The 22,539-nt window shown below is 32.1% G+C and overlaps 2 protein-coding genes and 1 long non-coding RNA gene across 3 annotated transcripts in view; 1 reads left to right on the top strand and 2 right to left on the bottom strand.

Annotated features, from left to right (window-relative positions):
• LOC123259244 (pleckstrin homology domain-containing family F member 1 homolog) overlaps nucleotides 1-22,539 on the bottom strand; it is a 132,049-nt gene that overhangs the window by 92,182 nt on the left and 17,328 nt on the right. The window lies entirely within an intron of this gene.
• On the bottom strand, nucleotides 3,779-21,994 carry LOC123259249. Its single transcript, XR_006508197.1, has 3 exons — nucleotides 21,752-21,994; nucleotides 21,622-21,631; nucleotides 3,779-3,789 (listed from the first exon to the last, which is right to left on the bottom strand). It is a non-coding gene; the product is annotated as an uncharacterized LOC123259249 (long non-coding RNA).
• The window catches only part of LOC123259243 (tryptophan--tRNA ligase, mitochondrial), a 79,470-nt gene continuing 75,788 nt past the window's right edge, over nucleotides 18,858-22,539 (top strand). Inside the window, exon 1 of the mRNA XM_044719584.1 lies at nucleotides 18,858-18,866. The gene's annotated coding sequence lies outside the window, so the exon portion shown is untranslated. The remainder of the gene's footprint in view (nucleotides 18,867-22,539) is intronic.

The following is a 22,539-nucleotide window of genomic DNA, read 5'->3' as shown; positions in this document are numbered from 1 at the left end:
TATTTAAATTAAAAATACATAAGATTCGTATCCCAGTGAACACATGACTTCAATATGACGTCATTTATAAGTCATAGGAATGTCACAATATTTTACGTAAATATGACGTAAAATTGACCTGTCTTGTGATCCAATTATGATGTAAAAATATATGATATATTTTTGACATCATACTGATGTAAGTTTATTACTTCTCCATGATGTAACGGAAATGACTTAGATATTACGTACAACTGACATAATATATAAACTACAATATTACGTAACATTAATGCCATCATTGTATGCCATAACGACGTAAGTTTAACATCATGCGTTTACATCAGTGACAAGTCACGGTCTTACGTAATACCGATACCATCTGTGAGTCATTATTTAACATCAATAATTTGTCACAATTGTACATAATACTGACGTAATTTGAAAGTCATTTTCTAAATCAGTGACAAACGATTATTTTCCATAATATTGATAAAATTTGGGGAATGTATTTTTTTAATATTATCGATTGATCAAAATTTATCAAATATAAAACTTCTTTAACAAGATGTCTAATTTACAATTAATCGCTAAATATTAGTGAAAATTGGTTTAAAATTTAGTAAGAATCAGGAAGAGGTAAACAGCTGATTTAAGCTGGTACCTTGCAAATTTAAGTCCGCTCTTAATAACAAAAATTTATAATTTATAATATTAATGAATATATCTAACATATTAGCAAATAACATACAAAATATTTTTCATTTACGTTTTTAAGAAGAAAACATAAAAATTAAATACATGTGGGATATAAACTTTTATATCTTTTGCTTGTATGTTTCCATACACTGCAGAAAAAAATCTTGACTCAAAGGTTAATTTCTTTGGACTAAGAATATATTAGAGATGACTGAACATTTCGTGAATGAAGTCAAAATTTCTTGACACTAAAACACTTCTTGCTCCAATATAACTTCGGCCTCCGTCAAAATTTTCTTTAGTGCAAGAAATACTTTTTTCGTTGCATATAGTTTTCTCACTTATATTTTTTCCATGAATTTAGGTACTTTTATCCATTGTAAAAATATTTTCGACTTCATTCAGTATAAATGATTTGGTGTGAAACTGATAACAAAATACCGAGTTCAATTTATGTGGCATGAACTCTAAATTTTTAAACCGTCAAGCGAGTAAACATATAATTTCTTATGATTTCGCGTCAAGAAATTAAATGTCAGTCATTTAAATATTGCACTATTACTTGAAAAATAATTTTCTGACATTAGTGCTGCTACTTATGAAACATTGTATTTGAAATAATTCAAACAGTTCCATGATTGTTATTGACGAGACTAATAGTATTTTACACAGTAAAAATTTTGCGTCATTGCGTCAAAACTTTAGTGTTAAAATTTTGTGGTAAATATTTAACTTTTTTAAGTGTAAATTTAACATTTATTGTGTTAAATCAACATAAAAAAATGTTAAATATTTAACATAAAAATTTTTAACACAAAAATTTTTGACACAATGACGCAAAATTTTTTTACTGTGTACATCAAGTTTCATAATGTTGTTAGTATGTTAAATTAAAGAAATTCAAATTTCGAAAAAAATTGAAATTAAAAAGAAATATAGATAAAAAAAATGGTATACTTAAAAGAGTTGAAATTAAAAAAAAAAATCTAAATTTTGTAAATTGAAATTTTGAAGAAGAAAAATCCAAATGAAAAATACTAAATTTCCGGAAAAAATTAAATAAAAAAAAAATTCGAGTCTTGAGAAATCAATAAGTATTAAAAAATATTCAAATGACATGGATACATCGTTTACTCTGAAAAAATTTCACTCTGTGAAAGTTCTCTGTGTCCGCAGAGAGTCTAAAGTTCTCTGTGTCCGCTTTTAGACGAAAATTTTTGAAAGTGTAAGATTCAATCAATTCTTATGAAAATTTATAAATTGCCTATTCATTACCACAAGTTTCACTAGAGAGCCTTTTATAAGAGTTTTTACAAAGTTTTATAGAACTTTATAAAATTTCATGAGTTTAATGAAATTTTATAAAATTGTATAAATTATTAGACTTGAATTTTATACAATTCCAGCTCTTAAAATCCATTTAATCTCAGAAAAAATTATAAAATAAGCATTTTTCGTCATGTAAGGCTTATCACATAAGTTATTTACTTCGTGACATGAACCGTTACTTGGACAAGTGAGCAGCGTTCCAGACTTCGATACGTGAGGACCCAAGTTCGAGCCCAGCATATTTCAGGATTTTTTCATCAAGTATCAACATATAACTAGTGTTTCAAACTTTGTAATAAGTCCACAACACTATAATTAATTTCATAATTGCCATCTTTTTATTTTTGAGAAATTTTTTTTAAAATATTTTTTCTGAGGTACAATTCTTACATCACTTTTACGTCATAATGACATCATTATCATAATATAGACATCACAGGTATGTCATATTGACGTCATAAATGTCATTGAGACATAATACTGACGTCATGACTACGTCATATTTTTACGTCAGAATCTTACGTCAAGAAGTGTGAAATAATGAGTCATATATGACTCATTCGTGACTTGTATCTTACGTAAATCCTGACATAGCCCAATGTCATTTTGACGTCACATTGACGTAAACGTGTTTACTGGGATGTTATTGGATAAGAAATTAAATATGGCGTCACTAAGTTATTAAAAATTCCACCCGCAGCGTTGGGTTCGGAACGAACTGAACATTGTTGGAAGAGCCAGTGCAACAATAAGTACAAGAAGAACTAATAGTCTACAAAAGAATATAAATTAAGGAAATAAAATTATTTAGGTAAGCAAACATTCTAAAGTTTTGTTTTTTAAGTCCTTTCGCTCCAGTTGAGTCACAACAACTGTAGTAGTCAATATTCGATAAATTAAAATAAAAAAACCCATAAAAAGTCCTAAAATTAAAAAATAAATAGTATATGAGGCATTAATCGTTGAAATTTTGAAAATTAAAAAAAAATAGTTAAATACAAAAATTAATTTGACTCTTGTAAATCAGCTGTTAGTAACTTGTCCGTGATGTGGCAACTCTTTATTTCGGTTGTTTAAATTTTTATTTGCACAATATAACCTTAACCATGTTTAACTTTTTGCAGTCAATGTAAATAAATAAATTAATTAAAAATGTTCAGTCAAAACCATAACATTCTAATATCTCATGACAGGAATGCTAGTATTTTTTAATTATTGTTTTATTTTTCAATTATGAATTATGAAAATTTGTTAACGATAAATTAACTAATAAGTATGTATGAAAAACATAAGCGCGTTAAAGTTTAGTTTGAATTTATTGAATGGTCTGAACCTCGCGCGCTATACAATGTTGCCAAATGTTCTGACGCCATTTAAATGTAGGATACTTAAAAATTTTCTGTGATTTTATAATTATAATTTCTCTATAAATTCCACGGCAACCTATATATTTTATTGCAAAAAATGAAACCTGAATATTTCAAAAACCTTATTTTGAGTTTTTTTTTACCCCATCTAATCGGTGGTTAATGCCATAATTCGAGAAAGTTGTTAAGGTCTGATTTTCTCGTAAGACTCGGAAAAAATACTAACATTTTTCGAAAACTTTTTTTTCAAAAATTTGCTCGGTGAAGTATAAATTAAACTACACTAGTAGATACATAAAGACTTTAACTATTAGATAAAAATTAATTTTATGCATGATCTAATATTTTTTATTTAACATTGATGGCGAAAGGACCTTCTTAACAAATAACTATTTTTTCAACTTTATTTGATTCGCTAACAGAAGAAAAGGTACAAACATTGAATGGATTAGTCATGCTTGTTAATGTAAGCAAACGTATTTAATCGTTGACAGGTTATGTATTAATAAAAACATTTTTTTACTGTTTGATAATCATTAGAAAAATACAAAATAACATGAAAATTAAGTTAACCGACATCTAAAAGTTTTTAGAATTTTTTTTATAAAAAAAATTATTACAAAATATAAAAAAAAAAATTTTCATTTGCAAAAAACTTGAAAAATTGTAAGTATAATTTTTAAAAAATATTTTTCACTTCTAATTTAATAATTTAAAAAATTTAAAAACATCGGGTAACTTTAATGTTATAAAATAATAACAATAAACGATATTAAAGTTAGCAGTCACTTGAAAATTTTTTAATTTTTGCTAACAATGTCAATTTTTTATTCTAATTTTTTTTGCTATAATTTATTTGTTACATAAAGTTTTAAAACTATTAAATATCAGCTAAATTAATTTTCATTAACAATAAATTAACAGTAAAAAGTCATTTAAAATGTAAATCAAAAAAAATAATTATACTTGTTTTTATTTTTGTCAATTCACAGACGAGTGAAATGCATTGACCAGTTTATTCATGTTTGTTAATATAAGGAAACATATTTCATAATTAATAACATACTGATATTTTTTTTTTTTTTTTTTTTTTTTTTTTTTTTCTAGTAAAAATTCTAACTTTTTCGTTTAGAGAAAATTCGCCAATTAAAATGTCAACATTGGACAGATTCTATTTGGTCGCCGTAGACGAAACAGAAGGGTGGATCGTCGAGACCAAATATGTATTTAAATTAGGTCCAAACGGAAAAAAGGTGCCGATTAATCTTCAAGAAGACTATCAAGAAGAATGTGTTGTATTACACCCATGCAAACAGATCAACGACGTTAAAGTTTTGAATTCACACGGTAATTCTTTAGCTCAGATTTAAATGTATAAGGTAAAAGCCCTAATTATTGGCAGGGCCTACATTGATAGGTTTGCATTAGTTAGTAAAAATGATTATAGTTAATATAAATTAAACTGAAATAAAAGACCTATTAATAATTGGGTCAATAGTATGTCAATAATCGGCTCTTTGAATCTTTTGCGCTGTGAATGATACATACATTTGACCTGTTGGTTTTAAGTTGATATAATAATTTAAATTAAATTAAATTATGAATAACTTAAATTTATTGCTATTTAAGTTAATTAATGAAATTATATAAGTAAATAATGAAGTAAATAAAAAACAATGATTAAGGTGTCTTGTAAAAGAAAATTGACAATATTGATTTAAAACACGATAAAAAAATTCAAATATTCATGATCACTATTATAGTGTCAATAATGGAGGCTTTTACCTTATTTAGTTACATTTTATTATTTATTTAGAAGCTTAGTAAATTAAAACTATTGAATTTTTTATTAAAAACTGTAGGCGACCATAAAAATTTATATCAAAGTTATTCTGAAAGTGGAATGAAAATAAGAACTTTGGCATTCTCCAAGTATAGTCCGAAGATTACTGGGGAAACGACAAAAAATCAGCAGCATTCAACAAAAGTACGTATAATAAATACGTATTAATAACAAATACTTATAATAATAATTTCCATGTAAGCGGTTATCTATAAATTGATTTTGTATTGCTTTTCCATACAGAATACCAAAGCTAATTCTGGAACTCGACCATCTCAACAGTCAGGTGCGTTTTATAGAACACATGTACCGCCAAATCCCCCGCTCAATAATGGAGAAGATCACGTAAGTTTAATTAAAATTCAAAGTTTTAAATTAAACATAGTTTATAAACGTTTATTTTTTTTCATCTCTACACTGATAGAAGGATTTATTAACTATTAATAATTTAATTTATTTGAAGACAATTATTTAATTTATTAAATTTTAATAAATATTTTTTGACATTCAATAAATATTTATTTGGGAGGAAAGTACATTTATTAATAGTTAATAAGTATTCATTAGTAGCTAACAAATATTTATTGACGGTTAATAAATATTTTGTTGAGTGAATTTGTTTCGCTTGCAATATCATATATGAAGATTGCTCATAAATAAAAATCATCTTTATAAATTATTTGCATTAATTATAATACATTATAATCTATATTATTGAGAGAATAAGAAAAATTTTGTGTTCAGGATAGTCACATGATAAAATCGGTTTTTTTAGTGAAATTTAGTGTCATTGCAAAGGTCTTGACTTGAATTTGTGCTTTTTCGAGGTTTCACATTATCCTCACCGATATTCACTTTATATGATAAGTATGTAGACTGCATTCGAAAATACTCTATCTCTAGACACACAATTGAGAAATGATCTTGTATCTCGTGAACTACTGACATTTTTAAAGGTATAAGCTCACAACGACATTACACTCATCGAGACCTTTCATTTGAGTACCCACATCAATTTTTCATATATTTATATATATATGAAAAATCTATCAAAATGCATGTGGGTACTCAAATGAAAGCTCATGATGAATGTAACATCGGGATGAGCTTATATCTTTAAAAACGTCAATAGTTAAGAAAGTATAGTTCAATTTAACAAAAGTCATTATTTAATAAAGCAAAATTTTATTTATTTATAGTTCACAAATCACGGCAGTCACATAGTGACTGTAAGGTTGCTAGTAACGTTGATTATAAACTACCAAATTCTATCACAGCTCATAATTATCTTTAATATTTTTAAATATTAAAAACATAAATTTATTTAGAGAATTGAATTATTATCATGTATTCCAGCTAAGGTAAAAGGACCCCATTAGTGGCACCTTTAACCCCTATTAGTGGCACTTTTTCTTTCAATGAAAAAATGTTATACTTGAAATAAAAATTGAAAATTTTTTTGATCTAAAAGTATTAAAGATTATAAATAATATATTCATTATTGAAATTAATGATTTCATTAATTGAATAAGTACCAAAATCAAAGAAAGTGTCAGTAATGGAGTCCCCGCCACTAATGGGGTCTTTTACCCTATAGGGTTATATAAAAAGTGTCAAAAGAAAATTGCTATTTTTGCTTTTTATTTTAAATAAATATTTGTTACCAGTTAACAAATATTCATCAACCAGTCATAAATATTTATCAACAGTTAATAAATTACTTATTAAGTGTTAATGAATATTTGTTAACTGTTAAAAAATATTTATTAACATTTAATAAATTGTATTTAATAAATAATTTATTAACTGTTAATAAATATTAATCAAACCCTATGATGTTAAAAAATCATTTATTAATAACAGTTAATAAAACTTAGTAAATATAAACAAATCCTTCTATCAGTGTAATAACACATTAATAAACATTTTTAGATGCCCCCTCAGGGTTTTGAAGAACCTGAACAACTGGAAAGCCTTGAGGAGGAAGCTGGCATCTCAGAAACTGAGCCAGAAGAACTACAGACTCCGGCTAACCATGATGATGAAGATCTAAATTTGACACCATCAGGGGAAAATGGTGAACAAACAGATAGACCTCCATCAAGAGTGCTGACGACATCAAGATCTTCGATACCAAGAAATTCACTTCGAGCCGGTAATTCTCGACGACGAGGGGTAATTAGGCGCCAAGGAGTCAATAGAATCGTGACTATGGCTAAACGGATTGATCACCTCGAAAAGACAACAGTATCCTTAAAAAATACGGCCAAGAAATTAATAAAAAAATTGGATCAGAAAAGAGAAGGAGATCGTGTGGCCGAAGAAAATTACCCTGACTTAACTGAGACTATCATTAAAGAAGGTGATAACGATGTGAGTTTTAAAATTTTTTGATTTTACGGTGGAATATTTTTTTTTCTAATATTCTTTAAGAATTCATATTTAATATAAAAATAGAAAATATTTTTTATTTAATTTAGGGTAAATGCACGTATTATTGACCGATTAAAGTTTTCTTTTTTTGTACTAAGCTATAAAAATACTATTAACTTATTATCTACAATTTATAATAGATTTCATTAAAGCTAAATAATTAATTGATAATAATTAACAATTATTTATAATAAAAAAAAAATAAATTATATTAATTTTGTTATTTAACAGTTAAAATACTAAAATCACAATTAATATTACAAAATTAATGATAAAATGCACTTACTTTCCAATTTTACTCCGGTTATTTTTCACCGATTTTTGGCTGGTCGCATTGTAAACAAACACGGAATATTTTTCTTAATTTATAATAACTGCGTAATGAACTGAGCAATTTTTATGATAATGATTGAATGCCATATTTTTTTTTTCAATTTACTTAGAAAAAAAAAACACTTGTACAATAATAATTAATCAACTTTTGTATACATCGGTCAACTAAGTGGTGACCAGTCAACAACTGATGCATTTACCCTATAAATATTCATATTTTATTATTTCGAAAAATTTATAATTTAACCTCTAGATGTTATAAACATTTAGGGAATACGTAAAGTCCCGAAAGGCAGTAAAAAAATTAGTTTCGGTGAAGCCTTGGGTTAGAAAAGTTATTGATTTGAGGATTATAAGCTCATTTGTTAAAAAGTTTTTTTTGTTCAGTGTTTTGAATATTAAACATGTAAACGCATGTATGCAATATGTAAGATTAGAATATTTACTAGTTTAATTGTAGTCGTTTTTATTATAGAGTCAATTTTCTTTATTAAATTCAATTTGTTATCATTTAATGTTGGCGTTAATTATTTAAATAACTTTTTTGAAAATTTTTTGGTTAACAAAAAAAGCTTGAGATTACTAAAAACATTTATTTTTTCGAGTTTAAGATTGAGCGAAATTGCAAAATTCAAAAAATGAGCTTGATATCTTGAAAATTGAGCTGGCGCATGGGGGGGGGGTCCCCTTTGCCATTTAAAATACATTGAAAAAAACTTTTTTCTGTATTTTCATTGTAAATCGTCAAAAAAAATTTTTTTTCAAATTTCCCTTTTCGTCATCTTGTAGGAAATTAAATTCTCTACAAAAAAGGTCTTCTTCATTTTTTCGCTAAAATGCATAGGAAAAAAGTTACAGGGCTTTAAAAAACGAAAATTATAAAAAGTCAAAAAAAACTTTTTTTTTTGTTTTTCGACAACAAATTATTTTATTGCGTAAAATTCTTTACTTAATTTATCTATATTCAGTCTGTCAATTATATTTAAATTTGATATACAAATACATGGAGTGAGCAGGTACTGAGGCTTTTATCTTATACCAAATTGAAGATTATTAAATTAATGTGAAGCTACACAGAAAAAACGGTTTATTTGAGTGAAAATATAAATTCTATAACATCTGTTTTTTTTTTTTCAATTTTAGAAATTTGTTTATTTTTGCAACGCAAAAAAAAGGATCAGTTAGATACAGGGTGGTTTGGACGATGTAAATCTCTACGCACGGGACTGGGCGGGTGAATTATTCAGGCAATGTAGGAAAAAACTAAAAGTTTTAAATGCCCAAGGATGAAAAAAGCTAAAAGTTTAGAACTGAAGAGGGAAAACCTAAAAAATATTTATAATTGCAGGATTCAATGTAATTGTTAAAATTTGAATAATTACAGAAAGAGCGGAAAAGCGGGGATCAGGTTTAGGTCTGGATATCTCAATTAAAACGCGTAAATTATTATAAAAAATAACACTAGGAATTTATTTACATTAAATACACTCAATATTTAATATAGTTAATAGCGGATTGTTAAGATAAAAGCGGATTTGTAAATTACAGCGTGGTTTTCAAAGCTAAGCCGGTTGACACGTGGTTGAACACTTTGCCGGCACTGAAAAAGCGGTGAAATAAATGCACTGTTAACACAAATTACCTATAACAAACTAAAGCGAATTATTAGCGGTTAATTTAAGCAGTTTAAATTATAAAATTAGCGAAATGCGGTTTATTAACAAAAAGCGAAAGTAAAGAAATACTAATGGCGACTTGATGCAGCGAAAGCGTAGAAGCGAAAGATAATAACAATAGTTCGTCTTCTTCCTCGTTGAGTTGGGGAAGAAGGCTATTGCGCATGTCTAGTGGGAGCGATCAGCCAATAAAGCGGTCGATTCATGACGTGATCGAGAGGCTGATTTTCTATTGGCGGTTCGATTTTTGCGGGAACTAGCGGTGGACAGGTGCGTCTCTTGAATTTGGGTGTCCCCCAGGAACGAGTTAATCGCTACTGGGCCTTGTTCACCGAACAAAATTTAATAAACTATTTTTGTAATGATCTAAACCCGATATATTATTATTATTATTATTATTATTATTATTACTATTATTATTATAATTTTAAGGAAGTAAAAAATAATCAATGGGGTCCAAGTGGCAGTTATAGTATAATATAGAAAAACAGCATGAAAATGAAGAATTATTTTGAAGTTTGAAAAATTGTTTGGATTAATGGATCTTCAATTAATGATTATTATCCTGTGAAATTTTTAGGCGTTGTTTTCGGAGCTATTTTTAAGAAATATTGAATTATATGAAAAAAATAAAAATTGAACCCGTTGTGATTGCAATGTGTACTCACAGTAACGCCACCACAGAGGCACCGTGGATATACTATGAGATCATCGTAAATACTCTGTGAGACCACTGTGGATACCCCATAAAAACAACGTGGATATACTATGGGCCCACCGTGAAAGCACTGAGTCCCCCGGGAATACACTATGGGCCCTCCGTGAATAAACTATGGGCCCCCCGTGAATACACTATGGGCCTACTGTGGATACACCGTGTAAAAATTTCACAAAAATGCGTGGTGCCACCGTGTATACATAGTGTATCCACAGTGAGTACACGGTGCATCCACTATGCGACCAGGATGGCATCACCGTGGGTTCAAGGCCGCAAGGGGAACCATTAATGAATTAAAAACAAACATGAAAAATAAAATCTCTCAGTTCTAAATACATTGTTAATAGTAATTAATGATTTATCTGTATTGGTATATGCAGTATCATAGCACACCGCTTTGACATAATCACTGACACTCCAATGCTTCAAAGTTGAGTTTACAGTTGAAGCTTGCTCAATTCCAGTCCCTGCTCCAATTTTTGGAATGCCTAATAATTGTTCAGCGCCAGACGATGTCAAAAGAATTAAGCGTCTATCTACAACATCTGCGCCAACAATATCGCTTAACAATTTACCATCCCAATGAACTACGTAATTATCATTAAACTTTAAGTCTTTTTTTTAACCCTTCAGCTATTTCTTTTCGAAGAAGTATACGATTTCGCTGAATAGTTTTATAGCTTAAATTAACATTCCGAAGATCGATTCCAACGCTCTGTAAAGTAGCTACCAAAATATATGTAGCATTTCTGTTGCTAACATTTGCACGATCAATTGCAGCTGCTAAATCTGGAGTGATAGTGTTTATTTTTTGTATTTTTTTTTCAGACAACAATTCTATTTCAAAATCGAAAACATTTGAAATTTGACTGATAGTTGACTGCGATGATGTTAGTAACTCATGACTAGGTGTAATTTCATTATTATAATTATCATTAACCAAATCTATTTCTAAAAAGTATGTTGATATTATTTACAAGAAAATGTGATCAAAGTATAACAAGATTACATAATATTTAGTTATTAATTAGTTATGCTGAGCATAAAAATTACACAGAAAAAAAACTTCTTGCGCCAAGAAAATTTTAAGGAAGACAAAAGTTATTTTGGAGCAAGAAGAAATTTTCTGGGGTCAAGAAACTTTGACTTCATTAAAATAATTTTCAATCTTCCTTAGTATTTTCTTGAGCCAAGAAAATTTACCTTCTAGACAAGAATTTTTTTTTCTCTGTATGCGGTTACGGGAACAAAATAAATTGCAATTGTTTTTTAAGTTATTAATTTTATTAAATCAAGTATTATTGTTAATATAAAATACCTACCTATCTCATCGATTTCCATCATTTTAGCATATTTTCTCGAAGTTTCTGGTGAACTGGAATTATCAGAAATTTCTGGTTGATTCAATAGTTCCTGAGCCGAAAAGTTGTTGATCTCTCCATTCAAACTTCTTAGACCGTTTTTTCCAGCGATATTGAATAACTGTTGAATTTTTTTTTCACCCTGATAAAAAAAAAAGTATTGAGCCAAAGAAAAAAGTATTGAAAAGTATTGGTTTTATAGTCAATCCAATACTTTTCAATACTTTTTTCTTTATCTCAATATTTTTTTTTATTCAGGGCAAAACTCACTTCTTTTTGTTTTTGTGCTTGTGATTTTATTCTTTTCTTATTGCACTGCAATAATTGCCATTTTTTGAAAAACCCAAGTAATTTATTAATCGTATTTCGAAGCCCGGAGTTAAAATTTATACATTTTTCCAACAATCTTGAACTATATTTGCAGTTTTTTTTGCACTTTCGTTGACTTTTAGATGGATAACTTTGGGATGATAAAACTTCTTTTATAGTGGGAAGTTTACGACCATTACTGTTCTTTGATATTATTCAATTATATTTATATAATCAAAATTCACAACAAATAAAGAGAGTCAGGTTGTAATAAAAATTGTAACAACACTATAAATTAGACACTCAACTCACAACACGAATACTGAGATTAAAATCGACGCTCGATGCACAATTAACAATGAAGAAAAATGCTACAGTTATCTAAAAAACATAACCTCTCTATTTTTAGAACAATGGAATGTTAGAAGTATCGAAAGTGAGGGTCGAACTAAGGGTCTTTTTTTTATAAATGGTAATAGGTGAATAAAAACTTCGTGGCGCTATGTAATACGATACTAATAATTAATAATACTGTTTTGAGGTTAAGTTCAATCGGTTGGCTTTGTATTAAGGGGGTATTCTGGTCTAGAAGCCTAAATTTTAGGCATTTTTCAAACTAACATAAAAAAAAAATTAAGAACATTTTTAGTATTGGTTTTTTTATATGATGTTTATTAACGTTTCAAGAATATAAAAAAAAATTGAAAAAAAAAAAAAAATGATAAATTGGACAAATTACAGGTCGGTGAAGTGGGGGCTACAAAAAAAACGGTGCACCCTGGTTGACATGATTCCAGCCCTTGTAGTGATCTGATACAAAAAAATTTGAAAAATTCTCAATCTGTAAAGATGTTGCTATCGCGTTGACCTTAGTCAAGAAAAAAAAAAAAAATTCACAAAATGGCGTCGACATGAAATATCAATTTTTTTTTTACCCTCTTTTTTTGACCTTTTCGAATTTTTTAAAAATACTCCAAATTGAAATTTTTTAAAATCCAAGGCAGACGCGATAGAGAGATATATAAAGAAAATTTCCACCAAATTTCAAAAGAATCGGTCGGGTAGAACTTGAGATATCATGTCAACTACTTCAAAAAAAGTAGTTTTGAGAAAAACGCGTTTAAAGTTTGAGAAACAATTATAGTAGAATAACTCGTATAATAACATTCAATACTCACTTTGGATTAATCGGCGATTCCAGATCCATACATTGGGCCTTCCTCAACTTCATATTCGATGTTTTGTGAAGTTCTTTCAGCTAATCGAGCTGTTCTGCCTGTTCAGAGCGCTCAATCCGAACTTCGTTACGTCTGATAGCAAATGAATGAGCTTCAGTACCAACGGTGATGCCCATAAGTTCCATCATTTTTAAGATGGGTAAATAACCTTCATTAAAAATGGCAACAGCTAAATAATTCGCAATTTGAATTGTTTGAGATCCAGCGTGAATATGCTTGGGAGCAAAAGTCCATATTAATGAATTGAGCGATTCATTGTTATTTTGAGTTTCGGATCCCAAACATCGATGTAGTAAATCGTAGCACACACAATTAAAGTTGAGAGAGTTTGAAAAACTGAGAAAAATTCCAGAAGACAGTACCCAAAATTTTTGTTAATAACTATTTCCTCATCTCCAAACTTTTTTAACTTTGCTGCGGAAGCACTCGTATAACTACAATCTTTTTCAGCGGTAAATTGATTTGATGAAAATCGTTTCTTCTTGTGCCTATCTGGACGACTACTGCTCCCCCGTGCACTTTTTCTATCCATTTTTAAGCAAATAAAAAAAACAAAATTTATTATTTCACAAAACTATCCACAGAGCACTTGTCTACTTCGCTTCAAGATTGAAACTAAACTGAACAGAATAATAAATGATAAACAATATCAACATTATAACTTTCGCATTGAACAGTTCCTGGTATATTTAGTATGTATATTCCTAGTATATTAAGTATGTATAAAGGTATATATAGAAGTATAAAAATATATATTGAATATATATGAAGGCTTATGTCGAAAACAAAAGAGTTCTTGGAAAGAACGAGTGCTCAAGTCTTCCAGGAACTGCCACTGTTTATTGTGTGATTCGCGACGATCGGCCGGCTTAGATGCTGCCTCACAAAATCGACTGTATCTTCGAAAATAATTCGAATTTTGAAAAATCCATTTAAGGACATATTTTTAAGGGTCTAAACTTTGAAAATATGCAAAAAAAAATCGATTTTTTCAAATTTCTAGACCAGAATACCCCCTTAAGCGACGCAATTATTGAGAAAAAGGGAAAGTAATCTCATGAGTAGTACTACTGTGGATAATGTCAAAAAATGAAACAAGGGGAGTAAGGGGAGGTTGTTAATCACAGCGGATTCTCGTACATAAATTTGTATTGTATAAAAAGTAAATAATTTTCAATGAGAAAACAACATGATTGTTATTTTTAGAACTATCAAAACACAGTGAAAATGCAATTTTCTGAAGAAAATAGCTTTTCAATGCTAATAAATAAAAATATATTATGATTTTTAAAAATTTTTCATAATTTTGTTGATAAAATAACAATTATTATCTATAAAAAGATCAAATTTTTCAATGGGCTCAAAAAAATTAAATTTACAGCGAAAAAAACAAAAATATTATTTTGACTTCAACTTTAACTTTGAATAGCTTTCAAAGGAGTGAATTTAGCTAAAAATGTTAAGAGACGTTTTTGTAGGAAATTAAATTCCCTTCAAGAATCTCTATTGAATTTTTTCCGGTTACTAATTTTTAAGTGAATTACAAAATTCTTAAGTTAAAAAATAAAATTCTGAAATCATACCAATTTTCAAGGCGTGGTTATGATAAAGCGGTTCATCTGACAAAAAATTTCAATCAGCCTTCTTAACTTCCCGCTAAGAAAATCGAAGATTTTAAAAACTTGGGAAGTTATTGGTTTTACCCCGTTTTTCGAAAATCGAGTTTTCATCAGATCTCGACGTTTTGAGGTCCTATGAAGCTTCCCTGAATGTTTTCGCGATGATTTCCGTATGTCTGTATGTATGTTTGTATGTATGTGTGTATGTATGTATGTATTAAAATGGTCTTTTCACCGGCAGTGGCGTCGACAGGGCCGGAGAGCACCACCTAAATTGGCGTACCTGGGTTTCGAAGGTAGTTGGGCGCCAGGAACTTACCGTTCCACGATTCGAAGTCGTTGTCGTTTGTCGTCGGGCGGCGGGTCGATGACAAAGAGATTTAAAATTCGAATGAACGGCGAAACGTAAAATGCTTAAATCTGAGTAAACTCAGGAAAAGAAAACAAAAAAAAGTAATCGCCGAATGTCCAGTCAACAATTTATTTTAACAGTCGCCAAGAATTATTAATAATTTTCCAAAAATTACAATAATAACTAAAAGAAACAACAATAATATAGATACGTCGGTGGCTCGCAGATACTAATTTAAATGACTTATAATTAATACTACGATGACGTTAGCAATTAATCGATCTTCAAATTACTTAATCATAACCAAAAATTATATTCGGTCCGTCAACGGCTCGTAAAAATCCCGAATTAATTTATAATTACTTATACGATGACATAAACAATTAATTTGTCTCAAACTAATTAATAATTCAATAAAAGCTTAAAGTCGGTCCGTCAATGGCTCGCAAATTCCCAAATTAATTTATAATTAATAATACAATGGAATAAACAATTAATTTTTCCAAAATTAATTAATAATTAACAAATCAATAAAAAAAAATTAAATTCGGACCGTCGGTGGCTCGCAAATTCCCCAATTAATATATAACTCATAATACAATGGAATAAACAATTAATTTTTCCAAAATTAATTAATAATTAAACAAATAAATAAAAAAATTAAATTCGGTCCGCCGGTGGCTCGCAAATTCCCAAATTAATTTGCCATAGCAAATTAAACACAATGTAGCTTTAATTCGACGATGATTCGCAAAATAATAATTCAAATAATTCAAAAATTCAACAATTTGGCGGGCTCGCGGCGGATAACTAATTACGGTCGGTAAATCGACTAAGCTTGCGGGTAGTTGAAGCTCGAGATAAGTTTGGGCTCGCGCTCGGAGATGGCGCGTCGGTCGGGCTAGCTGTCTTACACAGCTCCAAATTTCTCGGGCGTTACGTTTAATAACAACAACAAAAAAAAATCACGGTCAATTGTCGGCATATATCACTGTTCCAACCAATAAGACCATTAACAGTAGTAAGAATAATGTCACACCGTTAGTTCAATGCCAGTGTCTCGAACAAAAAAAATAACAAAAAAAATAAATAATAAGAAGCGAACGCGCGACTTTGAATTTACGTTTTAATTTACGAACACACACAAATACACCCCGATGGTACCGTGCCTCTGAGTGTCATCACACACGTCTCGATAATCCGAAAGGAATTCAATAATTACTTTCGTAAAAAAAAATTAATAAAAAAAAAAATCAAACTGGTGAAATTTACTAAAATCGATCGCGATATCCCGGTGAGGACACCCTGGGGCTAAATTAGCGATCAGACTCACCCTGCGGCAGCAGTGAACCCCTCGGGTCGGTACTCGTCCAGGTAGCTGACTCTCAACGAAGTTGGCGGGATAGCAGGCGGAATGGCGTCGATGTCTCGGCGATAGCGTCTCCCACGTGCACGTAATAATACTAATTAATCGTCACTCGGCAATAATCCACACAGTGGTCGTGAACAATAGCTTCGACAAGGTACAATCGTAAAAATAAATCTTAACAATGTGCAATATTTAACTCAGTAATGGTGGTTAATTGCGTTGTAAAATATTTTAATGCTTATAGCGGAATTTGTGCGACTAACAGGCACGGCGTCCAGATCAGAATCAATTTATCATGGCTGCCTCCTCGGCAACATGTGTTCTTCAATTTTCCGTTAGTTCAAAAACCTCGCATCCAATCAGCTCACGGCTTCTTCTAGCCGGCCGTTGTATTACGGGATGCGTCCAGTACTCCGTTGCGATCGATGATTGGTCGATATGTCACTCGGTTCGGCTTACGGCATCCAGATGGTGCCTCGCTCGACTTAAGTTGCTCAAACGCCGTCGTCATTCGTCGGTTTCAAATTTTGCTTCGCTCTCGCCGTGGTCCTCCTCCAGATGTCACGCTGGTCGTTGCTGGCTCCGTGTAAATTCGCGGGTTCGTCTGATCGCTCAACTGATTTTCGCTCTCACTCTAACATCCTCTCTACAATATTCACACTCACTCATGCATACTTTTCAAATTCGGCGCGTTTTCTGTTATAAGCCTTACCTCGAGCTTCACACTCTGATCAGGAGGCCGCTTGGGGCGACACAGTCGCGTCGAATCTCCGCATTCCTTCAGCTGAGCCAAAATAATTAATAATGATAAAGAAAATTAAAATAAAACAAATAGCCAAACTAGTCTTTTGGGGAATTTTTTCCATGTCACAGTATGTATGTATGCTTATATATATATATATATATATATATATATATATATATATATATATATATATATATATATGTGTGTGTGTTTTTTTTTTTTTTAACTTAGGGGGGGGGGGAATCCCTTTTACGGATTCCAGGCATAGCTGTTCAGCCTGGATATGTGGCGACTCGACGCAGCGTCATACTAAAACTCGACGCTAACGCCCCTACCCACTAAACCCTAAACCCCTTTTCTTCTTTCCTCTAATCCCTCATGGAAACCGCCGTCAAGCATTACTTCGTGAGGGGAGGATCTAGCCACTGCTATTCCTTCTGGTAGCTAAGGTGTTATTTTTCCTTCCTTCTAGTTTCTGTCATTTGCCCTTTTTCTTTCAATGGAACGCAGCTCTGTAAGCACTTCGGTGGTAAACGTGCTTGTGGCGTTCCAGGCAGCTTCGGATGACAGCATTTCTTCTACTATTGACTCTGGTATGATTTTCTTGTTCAGGATCTTCTCTAACTCATCACGCTGTGGGTTAAAACGAGGGCACTCAAAGAAAACGTGCTCCGAATTTTTAGCAACTCTTGGACAAGACGGACACTCTGGGAAATTATCGTGCTTAAAGCGATGAAGGTACTCCCGGAAACAGCCGTGTCCTGACAACATCTAGGTCAGATAGTAGTTGGCCTCGCCGTGATTCCGGTTAAGCCAAACGTCAATCCTTGGTATAAGTCGATGAGTCCATCTTCCCTTCTCCGCAGCATCCCATAGTTGTTGCCATCTTGCTATACTATGTTGTCGCTCTTCAGTTCTCAGTTCTTCAGCGCTCAGTGTAGATGACCTCTTTCGGTGGTATAGGTTCCGTCTTTCCTCAGCTAGGACTCTAAGAGGCAGAGTTCCAGAAATGACGCACACTGCCTCCTCGGATATTGTGCGGAAGGCGCTTGCAACTCTCAGTGCACTTAATCGGTAGACCGGTCCGGCTTTCCTCCATGATTCTTGGGTCTCCAGCGCGTCTGCCCAAACGGATATTCCATATGTGAGCACTGATGTGACTACTGACGACAGCAATAGTCTCCTGCTCTGCTTTGGGCCTCCAACATTCGGCATTAGTCTTGATAGACTAGTTACCACTGCTGATGCTTTAGCACTTACGTGTTTGACCTGTTGCTTAAAGTTCAGTCGGGCATCCAGCGTCACCCCCAGATATCGGATAAATGGTTGCGATGCGATCTCCTGCTCGCCGACATTCAGCTTGATGTTTTCTACGATCTTTCTGCTGGTGATGAGCACAGCTTCAGTTTTGTGCTTGGCTAATTCCAACTTCATCATCTCCATCCATAGGTTAATCCGGCTAAATGTGATATCGAAAGCCAGATTGATCTCTTCCAATTGTTTCGCGACAATCACTACCGCTACATCATCGGCATATGCAACAAGTTTCACTTCTGATGGTAATGCAACTCTCAGGAGACCATCATACATGATGTTCCACAGCGAAGGACCCAAAACCGAGCCCTGTGGCACTCCTCCGGTTATTTCGTACTCCCTAGGACCGTTTTTCGTGTCATATTTGAGGACTCTGTCTGTAAAGTAGTTTGTTACCATTCTGCGCAGGTATCCTGGCAATTCTTTATCTTCGGGAGCTCGCATGATGCAGTCCCAGTTAGCGGAATTGAAGGCATTTTTTATGTCCAAGGCAGCCACTAAACAATACTTCTTTCTGCCACGTTCCCATCTCTTTCCAGCGATTGCCTCCTTAGCTGTATCGACCACCAGGTTGATCGCATCCAGCGTTGATCGTCCTTTCCGGAAACCATACTGGCCTTCTGCTAGGAGTGGATCGACGACTGCTTCTATTCGTTGGTGCATTATACGCTCTAATATCTTACCCGCTGTATCCAGCATGCAGAGTGGTCGGTAGGATGATGGCTCGTCCGGTGGCTTCTTCCCTTTAGGGAGAAGTACGTCTTTGCTGTTTCCATCTTCTAGGAAAAATCTCTTCTTTGAGGCACGAATCGTGGGTATCTAAGAATAGATTTGGCGCTGCTTTAATAGCTGTTTTTAATGCAATATTCGGGATTCCATCCAATCCCGGCGCCTTATTATTCCCTACTCGGTTGCACGCCTCCATCAGTTCCTCTTCTGTGACAGGTGGAATGTCTTCTCGATTTACTGGCAATTAAGAATAGCCGAACTTACTTTGTCGAGGAAACAGCGTAGAAACTATTCTTTCGAGGAGCTGTGAACACGTAGGTGATGGCATTGGCTGGCGCTTCAGGTAGGTCATGACCACCCTATACGGTCTGCCCCATGGGTCCTTTTTTACCTCATCGACGAGTTCCTTCCAACAGCGTCTTTTGCTATCTTTGATGGCCTTGTTCAGTTCTCGACGGGCCTTTTTGTATTCTGCGACCAGCTCCGCAGAGTTAGGTCGTCGGTGGCCACGCTGTGATAATCTTCTCTTTTTGTGACAGGCTGTGCGAAGGGCGTTAATCTGATCATTCCACCAGTGCACCGATGGTCTTTTATTGATGCCACGCTTACGGGGCATGCAGGTGTGGCACGCCTGGACAATTCTCGTCATTAAGTCCTTCGTCTTCTCTACAGCATTTCCTGTGATGATGGTCGAGTCACTGTCTAAGGCTACTACCAAAGCTTCCAAGTCAAAGTCTTTCACTTTCCATCCAGCTGCTGCTGTGTGTGTGTGTGTGTGTGTGTGTGTGTGTGTGTGTGTGTAACCCTTTTATAACTTTTGAACGGTTTGACCGATTTCATCGCAGTTGGCGCCATTCGAAAGGGCTTGACCAAAATTAGATTTTGAATACTAATGGACCGATTCGGACCGGTAGATTTTGAGAAATCTCAAAAAAACTACAAAAAAAAAAAAAATTAGTAAAACGGTTCACCTTAAAGGCCATCCCTGAAACTTCCCGCTAATTCCATACCTGCGCGCTTAAAATTGTACTTATGATGTTTTTGAGATTTTTGAGCTCAAAATATAATTTATGTGATTATTATTATTATTAGGATTATTGAAAACAATTCAAATCTCACCATTTTCAATATTTTTCAATGAGTATTTTCAATCAGGGGTAGGCTACGAGAGATTAAGATAGATATAGAGTATCAGGAGTATTAGGATAAATGTAAGATTTATTATTTTTCACCGAGCCTAAAAATTATTTAATATTTTAATGGGCCTTGTTCAAGTTTACTAAGTTCTTCGCTGGACTGAGCTGAGATTAGTATACCTTGCATTGTTTTTCTATAGATATTCTTTAGAGAGAATGTAGTCACTTTTAGTTTTTGGTACATGTTCTGCTAAGATCTCCCAAGAGCTTAGTAAACTTGAACGAGCCCAATGTAAACAATTATATTATATATATTATATATTATTAAGTCTCTATATTTTCACATTGAACAAATGACATGAGAAGTTTATAGTAACTGAAATAGAAAACAAATGCTCCAGTTTCAATTTGATTTATATCTTTGGGGTAATAATTTACAAGTACACGGAAAAAAGAAAACTCGAAAAATTACAATATATAATGTAACGTGGTGCTCCTTGATGAAAACTGGAAAAATTACAGTTTCAGATTGTAATTAATGCAGATTTTATAAGAATTACATTGTAGAGTGTAATATTTACATTGAAAGCTCTGAAAATTAACATTTAAAGTTTAAATTCAGAAAAATGTTATTTCGAACTGTAATTTTTCTATTTTATAATATGGCGGGACACGTATTACTCTTTATAATGTAATTTTTCGAGTTTTTTTTTTTTCATGTAGAGTCAACCCCATTTTGGGCCATATCTAAGTGAAAAATAAAATTTTTTTTTTATTCTGCTTGTTTTTACGACGCATTTAAGATAAATATGTCGTGAAAGACAAAAATAATGATTTCGATAGTTTTTTTGCCTTCAAAAGGAAAAAATTTTGGCTTTCATATTTTTTGGATAAAATTTCTATTTTATATTTTTTTGATGTTTTAGAAAAATTTTTTTTTAAAAGTATATGAAAAAACAAACAATTTGAAAAAAAAAAATGTTCATATTGATGAAAAAAAAATTAACATGGCTTAGCTTGGGTTGTTTCCACTTGTAAATAATAACCATCTTTGGAAAACAGCGTCAATTACTTTTTTTAATCTTGTAGTCTTTGGCATAATTGTAAAATTAAGAAGATGAAAATATTCACACAAATAAAAATGCATCAACAATCAACTCGCTTGCTTCATATTTAAAGCTTACTCATACGCAGGCGCAAACACATGCATTAAACACATACTAACATAAACACGTAGAACGCTCGGACCTGGAGCAAGATATAGATATAGATAAACTGACTATCCCATTACACAGGAGCATACATATGGACAATGTTTAGTAGACGATAGTGGGGATGCTACGAAGAGTCGCACAAAGAAGAGACCGAGAACGTCTAATGTGTTCTATCTCATTCTCTCGCCGACTTAATCCTATACATTTATGTGTTTGTGTCTCTATGGACTAACTTTTTTTGGAATAACTTTTCAACGGCTTTATCGATCGATTCCAAAAACTAATCAGCTCTTAACATCAAAAAACCACGTCGATTGCCGTCAGTCCGGTCAAAACCAGTTAATTCGTTCGTGACATCGTTGTCGAAAGAAAACCGAAAAAAGTGTTTTTTCAGAATCACTCCGAAATTCCTAGTTCGATCAATTCATACTCAAAGATTCTTTATGAGGCTCCAAAAACTGCGTCGAATGCTGCCAACTGTTTTTGTACCACTTCCATTGGGAGCAAATATAAATAATGCTGTGAAGCGGGAAAGAATAGGAGTTACGGTAATTATTACGTGAAGCGTTCTACATTCACGTAACAGGATATTGGTAGGAAAGGATTTAGAAAGGAATGTGGAGAGGATCATCTTAATGTGAGTTTATAGAATATGCGAGAAACAATTATTAGATAGCTCGGACTGGAATTCGAACCCAGAATCTTCCGAAGACATGTCGGCTACTCTATCATTTGAGCTATCCGGTCTATACTAAATTTCCTTTCGCTTATTCTAT

Source organism: Cotesia glomerata, linkage group LG2, assembly GCF_020080835.1.
Source record: "Cotesia glomerata isolate CgM1 linkage group LG2, MPM_Cglom_v2.3, whole genome shotgun sequence".
NCBI lineage: Eukaryota > Metazoa > Arthropoda > Insecta > Hymenoptera > Braconidae > Cotesia > Cotesia glomerata.
The sequence above is the reverse complement of the archived record's forward strand: the minus strand, read 5'-3'. Positions and strand labels throughout refer to the sequence as shown.